The sequence below is a fragment of the Ambystoma mexicanum genome, chromosome 1q (assembly GCF_040938575.1).
Source record: "Ambystoma mexicanum isolate Mex_15411 chromosome 1q, UKY_AmexF1_1, whole genome shotgun sequence".
Taxonomy (NCBI): Eukaryota; Metazoa; Chordata; class Amphibia; order Caudata; family Ambystomatidae; genus Ambystoma; species Ambystoma mexicanum.
In genome coordinates, this window is record NC_090922.1 from 973,781,946 (window position 1) to 973,796,153 (window position 14,208).

Genomic DNA, 14,208 nt, shown 5'->3' on the forward strand with positions numbered 1-14,208 from the left:
AATGCCATAGCACCTACCCAGCATTCTACAGATTCTGGCTCAGTATTTACTGCTGCAGCTAATCTCATTATACAGCGGAATGGAGCTAGCAGAGCAAGAATTGTAAAAGTCTGTTTTGCAAAGTGGTATAGACCAGTTCTGCTAAAAACTCACAGGGTAATTCATAGAATTTCGCACAAAAGTGGTGCACGCGGCTGGCGCACAGTGTGCGCGTGCGAATGTCTGCGCTAGCCGCGAGCGCTAAAATCGATTTCTGCGCGCAGCGTATTCATGGATGTTAGCCTCCAAAACCAGCCGGGCGCAGAGTGGCGCAGCGACCCTGCAGCAGCGCCAGTTACGCCCCCAAGAACACCCTGGCGCAAGGAAAAGCCATCAAAATTCCCAATTCAGCGCAAAGGGCTGCGCTAACCCTGGACCAGTTTAAAGGGCTGCCAAACAGCAAACGGCAAGCGGGGAACGTGTATTACTGGGGTATGCGGGAAGTCTCACACGCGATTTCAGCAGGGTACTTGTATTACAGGGGTGCGCGGGAAGTTTCACACGTGAATGGGCCTGTGCAAGTGGGGTACGTGTATTCCTGGGGTTCGCGTGAAGTTTTACACACGAAAGGGCCCTGTGCGAGTGGTGTACGTGTATTCCTGGGGTGCGCAGGAAGTTTCACCCGCGAAAGGGCCTGGGTACGTGTATTTAAGGGGTGCGCGGGAAGTTTCACACGCGATTGGCCTGGGTACGTGTATTTTGGGGTTGCGCGTGAAGTTTCACACGTGATTGGGCTGAGTACGTATATTTCAGGGGTGCGCGGGAAGTGTCACACGCGATTGGCCTGGGTACATGTATCTCAGGGGTGCGCGGGAAGTTTCACAGGCGAAAGGGCCTGGATACGTGTATTTCAGGGGTGCGTGGGAAGTTTCACACGCGATTGGCCTGGCTATGTGTATTTCAGGGGTGCCCGAGAAGTTTCATACGCGATTGGCCTGGGTACATGTATTTCGGGGGTGCGCGTGAAGTTTCACACGCGATTGGGCTGGGTACGTGTATTTCAGGGGTGCGCGGGAAGTTTCACACGTGAAAGGGCCTGGGTACGTGTATTTCAGGGGTGCGCGGGAAGTTTCACACGCGATTGGCCTGGCTACGTGTATTTCAGGGGTGCGTGGGATGTTTCACACACGATTGGCCTGGGTACGTGTATTTCAGGGGTGCGCGTAAAGTTTCACACGCGATTGGGCTGGGTACGTGTATTTCAGGGGTGCGCGAGAAGTGTCACACGCGATTGGCCTGGGTACTTCTATTTCAGGGGTGCGCGGGAAGTTTCACACGGAATTGGGCTGGGTAATGTATTAGTGGGCTGTGCATCAAGTTTCACACGCAATTTTGCTGTCAGTGCAGGGAACGAGTATTTCGGGGGTGCGCGGGGAGTCCTACACGTGAATTGGCAGTGTGGGTCCCCCCAGGTGTCCCCTCTACGCCCAACATGGCCCCTGCAGATAACCCACACCACAGGGGACTATCCTGCACCCCTGGTCATTTCCCGCAGGCAGCCCATCCACCATGGCCATGACCCCCAGCCAAGCCACATGTCACGTTGCAATATGATCACCAACTCAAGTCTCCCAGCACCCCCACCTACCAGCAATGAGGGGCACCTGCCAGCAGGCCCCCACACATGTCCCCCTGCACCCCCACCCCTCAGCAGTGCATGGCACCTGCCAGCAGGCCCCCACTCATGTCCCACTCATGTCCCCCTGCACCCCCACCCCCCAGCAGTCAGGGGCACCTGCCAGCAGGCCCCCACTCATGTCCCCCTGCATCCCCACCCCCCAGCAGTCAGGGGCACCTGCCAGCAGGCCCCCACTCATGTCCCCCAGCACCTCCACCCCCCAGCAATGCAGGGTACCTGCCAGCAGGCCCCCACTCATGTCCCCCAGCACCCCCATCCCACAGCACTGAGGGGCACCTGCCAGCAGGCCCCCACTCATGTCCCACTCATGTCCTCCAGCACCCCCACCCCCCAGCAGTGAGGGGTACCTGCCAGCAGGCCCCCACTCATGTCCCCTAGCACCCCCACCCCCCGGCAGGGCAGGTCACCTGCCAGCAGGCCCCCACTCATGTCCCACTCATGTCCCCCAGCACCCCAACCCCCAGCAGTGCAGGGCACCTGCCAGCAGGCCCCCACTCATGTCCCCCAGCACCCCAACTCCCAGCAGTGAGGGGCACCTGCCAGCAGGCCCCCACTCATGTCCCACTCATGTCCCCTTGCACCCCCACCCCCCAGCAGTGCAGGGCACCTGCCAGCAGGCCCCCACTCATGTCCCACTCATGTCCCCTTGCACCCCCACCCCCCATCAGTGCAGGGCACCTGCCAGCATGCCCCCACTCATGTCCCTCAGCACCCCCACCCCCCAGCAGTGCAGGGCTTCTGCCAGCAGGCCCCCACTCATGTCCCCTTGCACCCCCACCCCCCAGCACTGAGGGGCACCTGCCAGCAGGCCCCCACTCATGTCCCACTCATGTCCCCCAGCACCCCCACCCCCCAGCAGTTCAGGGCACCTGCCAGCAGGCCCCCACACATGTCCCCCAGCACCCACACCCCCCAGCAGTGAGGGGCACCTGCCAGCAGACCCCCACTCATGTCCCCCAGCACCCCCACCCCCCAGCAGTGCAGGGCACCTGCCAGCAGGCCCCCACTCATGTCCCACTCATGTCCCCTTGCACCCCCACCCACCAGCAGTGCAGGGCACCTGCCAGCAGTCCCCCACTCATGTCCCCCAGCACCCTCACCCCCCAGCATTGCAGGACACCTGCCAGCAGGCCCCCACTCATGTCCCACTCATGTCCTCTTATACCCCCACCCCAGCAGTGCAGGGCACCTGCCAGCAGGCCCCCACTCATGTCCCCCAGCACCCCCACCCCCCAGCAGTGCAGGGCACCTGCCTGCAGGCCCCCACTCATGTCCCCCAGCACCCCCACCCCCCAGCACTGAGGGGCACCTGCCAGCAGGCCCTCACTCATGTCCCCTAGCACCCCCCAGCAGTGCAGGGTGGGCACCTGCCAGCAGGCCCTCACTCATGTCCCCCAGCACCCCCACCCCCCAGAAGTGCAGGGTACCTGCCAGCAGGCCCCCACTCATGTCCCCCAGCACCCCCACCCCCCAGCACTGAGGGGCACCTGCCAGCAGGCCCTCACTCATGTCCCCCAGCACCCCCCAGCAGTGCATGGCGGGCACCTGCCAGCAGGCCCTCACTCATGTCCCCCAGCAACCCACCCCCCCAGAAGTGCAGGGTACCTGCCAGCAGGCCCCCACTCATGTCCCCCAGCACCCCCACCCCCCAGCAGTGAAATGGTGATCACATGACACAAAGCAAAAGTCAACTATGTACATCAACATACGTCCGCCACACGAAGGCAGGCGGTAGCGTCCCTGCGCATTACAAAAATGTGCACTAACAAAAAGCACGTATATACAGCTCTGATGAATGTCCCATACTGTGGCCCTCTAGGACAAATGACGTGCAAAGGGGTACGTGACAAACACGGACACCCGCTGTGTCAAAAATAGCGTGTGCGTGTATTTCAGGGGGGTGCGGGAAGTTTCACACGCGATTGGGCCTGGGCAAGCGGGGTATGTGTATTTCAGGGGCCCGCGGGAAGTTTTACACGTGATTGGGCCTGGGCGAGCGGGGTACGTGTATAATGGGGTGGGCCGGGAAGTACAGGAGGCAAGTGTGCGGAACGGCCACATGCTCGCCTACAACACGTATTAAGCGTGCGCCAAAAAAGACACACCAATCCGGAAAGAGGTACGCCAGTAGGCGTACATCGACCCGCGCAGCATAAAAGTGCACGCAAACAACAAACAAGCTCAGACGCCAGGATGAATATACTGTTGCTAGCAGCAGTGGCCGTGGTATACCGCAGGAGGAGGAGGAGGATAGTCAGGGCCAGAATTTTTACACCAGAACAAGCCTTTTTGGGATGCCTGATGACCAGGTGTATGGGAGGTACAGGTTTCCACCTCACATAATACTCGACCTGGTCAGTGAGTGGGAGGATGACCTCACGTCACCCACCCTGTGCTGGCAGGTGTCCTGCATTACTGGGGGTGGGGGTGCTGGGGGACATGAGTGTGGGCCTGCTGACAGGTGCCCCTCAGTGCTGGGGGGTGAGGGTGGAGGGGGTCATGCGTTGGTGATTAGTAGTGCAAGCTAACATGTGGCTTGCCTGGGGGGCATGCCCATGGTGGATGGGCTGCCTGCGGGACATGACCAGGGGTGCAGGGTAGTCCCCTGTGGTGTGGGCTGCCTGCAGGGGTCGTGGAGGGTGTAGAGTGAACACCTGGGAGGAGCCACAGTGCCAATTGACATGTAGGACTCCACGGCACACCCGAAATAAACGTACCCTGCTGAAATCGCGTGTGAGACTTCCCGCGAACCCCATATTTACACGTACCCAGGCCAATCGCTTGTGAAACTTCACGCAAACCCCAGAAATACACACACCCCACTCGCACAGGGCCTATCGTGTGTGAAACTTCCTGCGAACCCCAGATTTACACCTACCCAGGCCAATCGCGTGTGAAACTTCACGCGAACCCCAGAGGGCCACAGTATGGGACATTCATCAGAGCTGTATATATGTGCTTTTTGTTAGCGCACATTTTGGCGCACATTTTTTTCATGCGCAGGGACGCTACCGCCTGCCTTCGTGTGGCGGACGTGTTTAGGCCTGTGCGCGTCTTTGCCCGTGCGCTGTTTTTCCCTATTTGATTCCATGAATACGTGTTGTAGGCGAGCGTGTGGGCATTCCGCGCACTTGCCTCCTGTACTTCCCCCGTGCCGCCCACATTTTCACAAGTTGTTCCCCATTCCGCGTGTCACGCCCCATGTTACGCCTACTTTTGTTATGTGTGCCGTGCTATGTGCGCTTTTGCTGTGGCCGTAGTGCACGCCGTTAGATGAACTGTGCGCCGGCGTGCGCCACGCAGATTTTCAGCGCACATCCCAGATTTTACTCACGCACAGACTTCCATGAATCGATGTGCGCGGGTTTCGCTGCGATTTTCGCACTTGCACTGCGATTCGCACGGTTTCGCACGCTTGCGTGGGAATTTTCAGCGCACATTAATTCCATGAATCGGCCTCTCAATCTTCTCACCACTTCAGCGCCTAGCCCTCCCACTCATACAGATCTGTGGCAGTAGCTGAAATTGGTAAACAAATAAATCAGCATTTGGTAGCTTTATTAACGCCAGTGACTTTCTCCAAAAACTTGTTTTGAAGGATTTTTTAACCGTTCATCAACTTAATATAGGCGGAAACAAAACCTATTTGAACAAAGAGATGTGTAGGCACAAGAGCACCATGCATACACTGTATGTGTTTCTAAATTAAAAGAATTATCAATTATTGTCTTTCTATTTCATTGGGCCTCATTACGACCCTGGCGGAAGACCATGGTGCTATTAGCACCATGGTCCATGACGGTAAATTACCGACTCTGCCATGGAGAAAGGGGGAATTACCACCCCATTACAAGGGAGGCGGGGCGGTAATTCCCCCTTCCTCCATGGCCCTTCCCCATTCCCATTTTTGCCCCATAGGGCTCAATGGGAATGGGGAAGGCGCTAAGTACGGTGCCACAAATTGCGGCACCGTAATTAGCACCAAGGTCCCTTTGCGGGTCCCTACTTTAACGGCTGGTCTACACCAGCTATTAAGGTCGGGTACTTTAACGGCTGGTCTACACCAGCCGTTAAGGTCGGGTCCCGCAAAGGGACCTCGTAATTAGGTGCTAATAGGTTAACAGCGCTGCAGCCTTTTACGGCGCTGTTAACCCATTAGCGCCTGGGTCATAATGAGGCCTATTGTGTGTACATAGGATTGTCCTCGATGCTGGTTGTCACTAATTTCTAAATACTAAACATCATTTCTAATATGATAAAAAAAAAACTTTATTGATTGGTTAGAAACATTGGGCCTCATTACGAGTCTAGCGGTAGTCGTGCCGGTAAAACCGGCAGGCTGCCGCCGGACTCATGATGATTTATCGCCACCTGACTTGCTGGAAAAACCGGGGCATTACAGCCCCGGCAGTCTGGTGAGTCAGGCGGCAGTATTCGTAAATTCCCATTCTCATTTCAGTCCTATAGGACTCAATCTGCTTTTCTTTCTGCATCAGAGGGCATTTGTAAGGGATGTTCAGAAAACTCATAAGTTACATGAAATAAAGCCGATTACATCTGACCAGATTCAATTATTTAAGAGGAACGCTGTTTTGCTCCATCACATTTCAAATGCAGTCTGAATGTTTTTTTCTGTAGCGAGCATAGATACATGGATATTGGAGGAAAATCTTTATTGAATCAGGAAATATGACGAACAATAACTCAGTTACATGTACAGAATCAGAGAATTTCCTTTAGGACTCAATGGGAATGGGGAGGACGGAAGAAGCACCGTCACTGTGCACAACAGTGCCGGTGCTTCCGTCAAAGTGTGTGGACGGGTGCCGTCCGGCCCGCCAGGTGAGGCCTGGCAAATTCATGCATTTCCTGGCATTGACTGATTCATTCATACGGATCTGGCAATCAAATATGATGTTCATGATTCTCAAAAAGGATAGACGTAGTTCAATGGCAATCTCGTTATTTTATGGTATATGTTTAAAAATATTCGAGCCCTCAAAGCTATGGTGCATGCCACACAAGTGATCCGAGTTGGAACATCCTCTGATTCTGTACATGTAACTAAGTTATTGTTCGTCATATTTCCTGATTCAATAAAGATGTTCCGCCAATATCCATGTATCCATGCTTGCTACAGAAAAAAACATTCAGACTGCATTTGAAATGTGGTGGAGCAAAACAGCGTTCCACTTAAATAATTGAATCTGGTCAGATGTAATCGGCTTTATTTCATGTCACTTATGAGTTTTCTGAACATCCCTTACAAATGCCATCTGATGCAGTAAGAAAAGCAGATTCCTGACAAAAGATGTTTAATTATATGCTAAACTGTCTATTATGAAGTCATTTCAGGAAGTTAAACAATGAAAAATTAGTTTTATTTTGAAGCATTTTTAGGAAGTGAAACAATGGGAAATTAGTTCTATTCTCAGGTACTTTTGAAACTGCACCAGAAAATGTAAGAAGTGGAGTCAAAAAATGCACGACTGACCTGTTACTGATAGTGATTATTCTATAACAATTATATAGTGTTTCTCACCCGCACATAAACAATATGAAATCGATTAAGGCCCAGTTGTAATGCTCGTTTGCCAAGAATAGGCTTGAGAATCCATCTGTTCCTTCTATCAATATGCAAATTGCAATTTGAAGTGAGTAGAAATAAAAGACAGATGATGGTGTTGATCATTTGTGATCTAATGTTGTAAGGTTTAAAAGGATGTGCACATCATTAGTAAATGAATCAAGCTTATTTAATGGGGAATTAAGGCACAGCATCTGTCCCATTGGTTTGGTCATTTAGCTCGTCAAATCAAACTCCTTATGTTTCCATTTACTCAAAATAATCTGTCAATGGGAAATAAATGAGAATAAAGATATATCAAATGTTTCAGCTAAATTAAAGTGCAAGTGCCACTGATACAAAAAATATGGATTTATTTTTTTTGCTCGTGTTCTCCCAATTTGATTGTTTTTGCTATCACAGAATATACATTGTGAAAGGCTTTTCCAGTAAGAGTGGCTTTTCTCTCAGGGGTTTGTGTCATTGCACGGTTCAATCTATGGCTCACGTGCATTAGATTTAACAACTAGAAATTGTTTACAAAACTTTGGTTTTTCAGGAGGCCAAAAACATATCCCACAAATGACAAATTCAGTCCCAAATGTTTTATGCTAACTTTGGCAGTAATAAAATAGTGAAAACTACCATATGTTCTGAGGATATTGCTAGTCACTGAGGATTAATTGACCAAATAGAGGAGCGAGGCCAAAGGCTGTTTTCTTTTATAACAGGGGTAACCAGATTCAGGTCGCGTTGTTTGGTATCGTAACAGGTTTTTCGGATACCCCTCATGAATATTTATGAGATAAAACATGGATGCATTTCGAATCCTTGTATGCAAATGTATATCATTAATATTAATGAGGTGCATTGTTAGATTAATTCTAGACACTTCTCTGATCTCTGTTACCACAGTTATATTAGATTGTGGGCTCTCTGGCTCTGCACCAGAAGGTTTAGTATTGTTCCTGGCACATACCAGATTCGTGTAACACTGTATACCATAAATTGAACAGACACTAGAAAAAATAAGCCCTCCACACATGCTCATCATTTTACTCTTTATATGAAAAGGTTTAAACCTCATAGGAAGAAAAAGCACACATTTCAGCCATTTGCCATGGTGATGTTTAAATACAAGCAACATGTCATTTTTTATCAGTGCCTGATGTTGAAGAGAAGGAAAAACAAAGCATACAATTCAACACTGACAGTTTTCTCTTGGTTCTAGAACAACCCTCACTAGCATTCATTAATAATGATTGTAACACGGCATGAAACAAATTCACCCTTAGTTGCTCTCACCCCCACTTACTGTTAAGTTAGGGAACAGATTGGGAGACACCCTACCCAGCACATTGGCTATGAAAGAAAATGTACTGTAGGTACAGCTTGAATACCCACTTACCCTCTTTCCTTATCTTAAGTTATGTTAGTATGGGATTATAAAATATGGACTCTCCTGCATAGCAGAAGAACCCCAATAACTAATTTTGATTCAGGAAACTACTTGTATCCCTCTGTAACTTAGAACTAAAGAGAGTTTTGCCATTTGGGTCAGTTTGATACCTTGCCAGATTACCTCTGCAAGAGATTCCAGCTAATGTGTTCCCTATTAATATTTAATCTACTCCACTTGAGACTTTGGTTAACCCACTCCTTCTGGCCTGTCTGAAGTCTGGGCTCCACTTGGTAGCAGCTCCCACCTTCCAGCTGACAGGATCCCAAGATACCCCGATGCTTGGAACTTTGTTGCACTGCCAGCTAACCAAATATCGTCAGCTTAATAACATCTCCCCGCAAGTTTCAAGGCCTCAGTCTTTGGTGTGTGCTCTGAACAGTGCACCAAATTAGTCATCTCAGTTTTCTCACTCGATGCAAACAGAGTTGGCAACAGCTTTCTGACAAGCCTTAGATCTCTTTCAAGGTCCGGCAACCAGGCATGTTTATAAGTCAGAGTTTGTTAAGGCTCAGCCAGTTTTAAGGTCTCAGTCAGCCCAAGAGTATCCACATACTCTATAGTAGCCCAAAGCAGAAACCTCCCAAAAAACCTTTCTTCAGGCTGAGAGGAACTTATATCTCTTTTCAAGAATCCAGCCCAGTCTGGTATATCACATATAGATTCTGAAAATGTTACCCAAATAACTGATGATGTCAAATGTTACCAGTCTTCCCCTTTCATGAAGTCACTCCCAGCTTATCACATGTTGGAACATTTGAGAATCGTCCAGTGCCTTCTGCATCCCTCTCACCCAATTTTGGTTCAGATCATGCCCCCTGGTTTTTGGAAAGCTTCATTCCTGGCCATCGTTTCTTCCTGAGTTAAAAAAAAAAGAAAAGAAACATCACATCCTCTCTTCCTGCGCTCCTGCACAAACAATGACCATGATTAAACAGATTTCTGCGAGTTTCATTGTTTCTTATTGGTTGTTGTTACTGTTATATTTTTGGATTGGATTTGCTGTAGTGAAAATGTGTCATTAATTTCAGTAGTTGTATTGGTATATTGTTGTCTTTTTTTGCTATTTATTTTGGAAAATATAGAAGCCACCATTTTATGCAGTGTTATCCTTTTGATTCCAAAACTCCCTCTGTGCTCATGGCAGGAGAGTGGCTGATGTGAACTCAGTGTTAATACATATTTCCATGTTGGAAGGTGTATTTGCAGTGTTGTGTGTGTTAGTTATATTAATTACTGCTATCAGATGGTGTTTATTATCATTTTGTTCATCTGCTCTGATTGTGTGGCAAGTATTCATTTATGTCTTTTTTTGAACTTTCACTAACATGGACCTACAAAATTAGATCTGTCAATCAATGCTATTTACATATAGGCATTTTGCTTTCGTAATCATGTTAGTGATGTTCAAGGTTTATTTGATTGTATGTGTTGTCATTTTAATGCAGTTTGAGCTATGCAGTACTTTTAGCTGTTTTGACTTTTATGTGAGGTAATACAATTGATGGTGTTTTGTAAATTAATTTTAGTCCATGTTTATCTTTGTATTGTGTTTTAGCTCTATTGTTCTCATGATCCCAATGGATTTACACCAGATGTTGTACAGTTAACTTCTGTGAAAAGTCAACCTATATTCAAAACATAATGGTATTGCAGGAGATGAGAGTATCACATTTGCACACAGAATATGAAAGCCTTCTTTTTTAACCTGTCTAGCATTTCTGCAGGTGTTACAAGTCTCTTATTGTTGGTGGCAGCACCTTTAATATGTGGATTATGCACAAACACTGCTCACACCTAGCCTTTTGCGTTTGTTAAAAAAAATCCAAGTTGGCTGTTTTTTTTCCAAATGACCCAATGATTAGTGTGTGGAAAGAAAATAACTGTGTTGTATGCACAAATGTTGTATCTTATGTAGTACATGTGATGCACTGTATACAAGATACAAGGGTCATAAACACGTGTGCATTACATTGTGTTTCTTAAAGTGTGTGTGTTTTCTAACTGATTATGTTTTCTTTTTCTTTTCTTTAAAGACATTCTGTTTAAATTAAAATGTGCACATTTTGAAATCCATATATCTGAACTACATCAATGTGTATTTTGTTTGTAAATTAATGATTGATCTTTCCAAAAAAAGCATTTCTTTACTTTCATCACTGACTACGGTCAGACAAAAGTGTGCCCTGTGTTTGCCCACCAGTTTTGAGGTGGACCTTCTTTTCTTTCATTAGTCATACAGGTCTTGTAGCCGAGACTTAACACAGGAGTACCTAAATCACTACATACAAGGAGAGGAAACCCGGTATACAGCTGTCTAATCAAAAATGTGTGTATACTTTGTCTATATCCAGGGGGATAATAGTCACTGTATAGAGAGACAAAGTTATCAGGCAGGTACCAGAGGTGTCTAACATTACCACTCTGAGTAAATCCAAAGGTGGGACCAGACAAGGTTAAAAATAACAGATTCAATTTATAATAACGAAAAAATCGTAAAATTTAAAACATCCAATTAAATAAATTGGTCCACAATACAACAATTGTCACATCTAATATATAAGGCAACAACAAGGAATACGTAACAGGCTGAGATGCCCAGATGAAAAAGGTGTTACAAAAAAACACTGCGGGTACTTATCAACCAAATATTATAGTACCCAACCAGGTTTGGATAGGTGTGTCATAGATTTTAGTCTCTGTTTAAAGTCCCGAGAATTGTCTCGACATGTTTCTGTTCCGCTAGAAAAAAGTGTGGAACATTCATCAGGAGGGACTTTTTACAACGTAGCCTATTTAACAATTGGAGTGGTAAACATTACTATTACAGTATCATAGCACCTGCAAAAGTTAAAAACAACAGACATCAAAGGGTCAGTTCAAAAATAACTGAATACTTTGGAAATTTCAATCAATGAAAAAGGCATCCTATCAAGGGAGATAATTACTTATCAAGGTGCCAGTGGGGGCTCTCTACTAAAAAAAGTAGGTGTAGATTGACGACCTTTACGGCCCTACAAGAGATAAAAAATATCTGTAGTATACAATTCTGCCACTGGAAAAGCCTATAAGTACACACAGTACAGCAGTAAATACAAGGAATGGGACAACCCGTCTATATCCATAAGACAAACCTCCGAAGAATGTGAGAGTAGGGCCGTTAACTGGGAATCCTGCCTAAAGAAAGGAACCTGTTATCGGTGAAAAGGACATATCTCCCGTGGAGATCGTGAAAATGTCAGGTCCATGCAGTGATCGTACTGTGACAGTCAGGTAATGCCATAGTGTATGTCTAGAAAAATGGTGAGGGATCGTGTTGGGCAGCTATAACCGCTCATGACGAGACACCCCCATAGTGTTCAGCGTGCCGGTTAATAGTAAGGTGGACGGAGGAGATACCTTAAAGGGAGGGTCCACCCGTAGGGGTAAGAGCCGGAACGAATCACTACGATCCGCACTGAAAAATAAGTAAATAAATAAAGGTAAGATCAGTAATATAGTCGATCGATCCTTAGGCAGTAATGGAACAGGGAAGGAATAGTCAGAGAAAGAATAGCAGGATAGCTTACCGAATGTAGAAGGTGAGCGGAGGACCAGTCTACCGCCTTCGTAGGAGCGACACAGTGTGTCCTGTGTAGCACGAAGCGGCCGATGCTGGCTGGTAGTCAAGGGAACGTAGATAGTCCTTCTTTTATGTTAGTAAGATAGACAGGAGACGGTCACTAAGGTGGGAAGACGGCGGCCATCTTAGACCGGAGTCAAAGGAAGTGTAAAGTGGACACTGGGCAATGCCAGGCATATAAGCATAGGTCTCCCATATAACAAGTACACTAGAGCTCATAAAAAAGATACATCCAAGCTCATAAAGACGGAAAAGGCAAAAAAGGGGAGGACACGGGGGGAAGTCCATCGACTAAGAGACCCAAACGAAGTGGGAAAGACCCTTGTCTCCTCAGTGATTAGTGTAGTACTTGGCGTTGTGACTAAAGGTATAGAAAGACAACGACTAGTGCCTGCCCGATAAACTAGATATTATGCCAGTCAATTGATTCATTGAGCCCTGTAACATCACTATGTAGGGTAAAGATCATCTTTTGTTCCATTTTCAACAGTTTCTTTTCGCGTGCTGTATTATTCGTTCCTTTTAAGGCAAGCAGGACCGTCCATGTGAAGTCTTCATATTTGTGCTTCAGAAGATTGAAGTGTTTCACAAGTGGAGCATTCTCAGTTCTGTTCTTCAAACAGCTCCGATGTTCCATGATGCGAGTTTTTACTTATCTAACAGTCTTGCCTACATAATGCAATCCACATATACAGGTGATCATATATACAACAAAATCTGTATTGCAATTAGTGAGGTTCCTTTGGGTCCAGAGTTGTGATAGGCCAACATCAACTTCTTTAGTTCTAGCAGTTAATTTGCAGACCCCACATGTGCCGCAGGTGTAATGTCCGGTGGCTTCTGGGAGACCCGAGAGGGTGATCAATTTAGGTTCCGGAGTATGGACCGATTTGTGTTTGCTGTTACTGACTCTATTGCCAATGGTGGTGCTTCTTGTGTAAGCGAATATGGGCATAGGCATAGCTTGTGTAGCAGTTCTGAAAATGTTCCAGTTTCTCTTTATGATGTTGGTGATTTCAAAACTCTGGTCCGTAAAGGTGTTCACACAGACTATACGGTCCTCTTTAGGTTTTCTTGTCTTAGGTTCTAATAGGGATTCACGGTTATTATTAAATGCCCTTCTGGCTGATTTTTTTATTAGCTTTTTGGGGTAGCCTCTCTGTCTGAGCTTTTTACTGAGTGTGGAAGCTTCAGCTTCGTAAGTTTCTTTATCAGAACTATTTCTTTTGAGACGTAGAAATTGGCCAAATGGAAGGTTATCACGTAGATGTTTAATGTGATGACTAGAATAATCCAGTAGGGAGTTCTTATCGGTCGGTTTATGGTAAGGTTTTATTTTCAAAACCCCATTGAGGGGGAATATGGTAAGGTCCAAAAAATGAGTGAAATCATTACTTGAAGTCATCGTGAATTGTAAATGGGGGTTAAGACCATTTAACCAAGTGAAGAAATTGTTGGCATCATCCCGTGTACCCTTCCATAATACCAGAATGTCGTCAATGTAGCGACTCCATTTGGTGATGTTGTTGCTAAAGGGGTGACGCTCGTTATAAATATGAGATTTCTCAAATGTCTCAACATAAAGATTAGCCACGCTAGGAGCCATGGTGGCCCCCATAGCTGTACCCTCGATTTGTTGATAGAATTTCCCGTTAAACTCGAAGTAATTCCGTTTTAATGCGAGTTCCACACACCATAGGATAAATGAGGTGGGTACCGGAACGTTGTCTTCTCGTGTAAGAAGTATTTCTTCTATGGTATCCACTGAGGCTTGTTGTGGTATGTTCGTGTACAGGGAGACAATATCCAAACCTATAAGTAGATCGGTCGTGGGGTCAAAATTAAGATTTTCATAGCAATTGATGACATCTCTGGAATCCTTT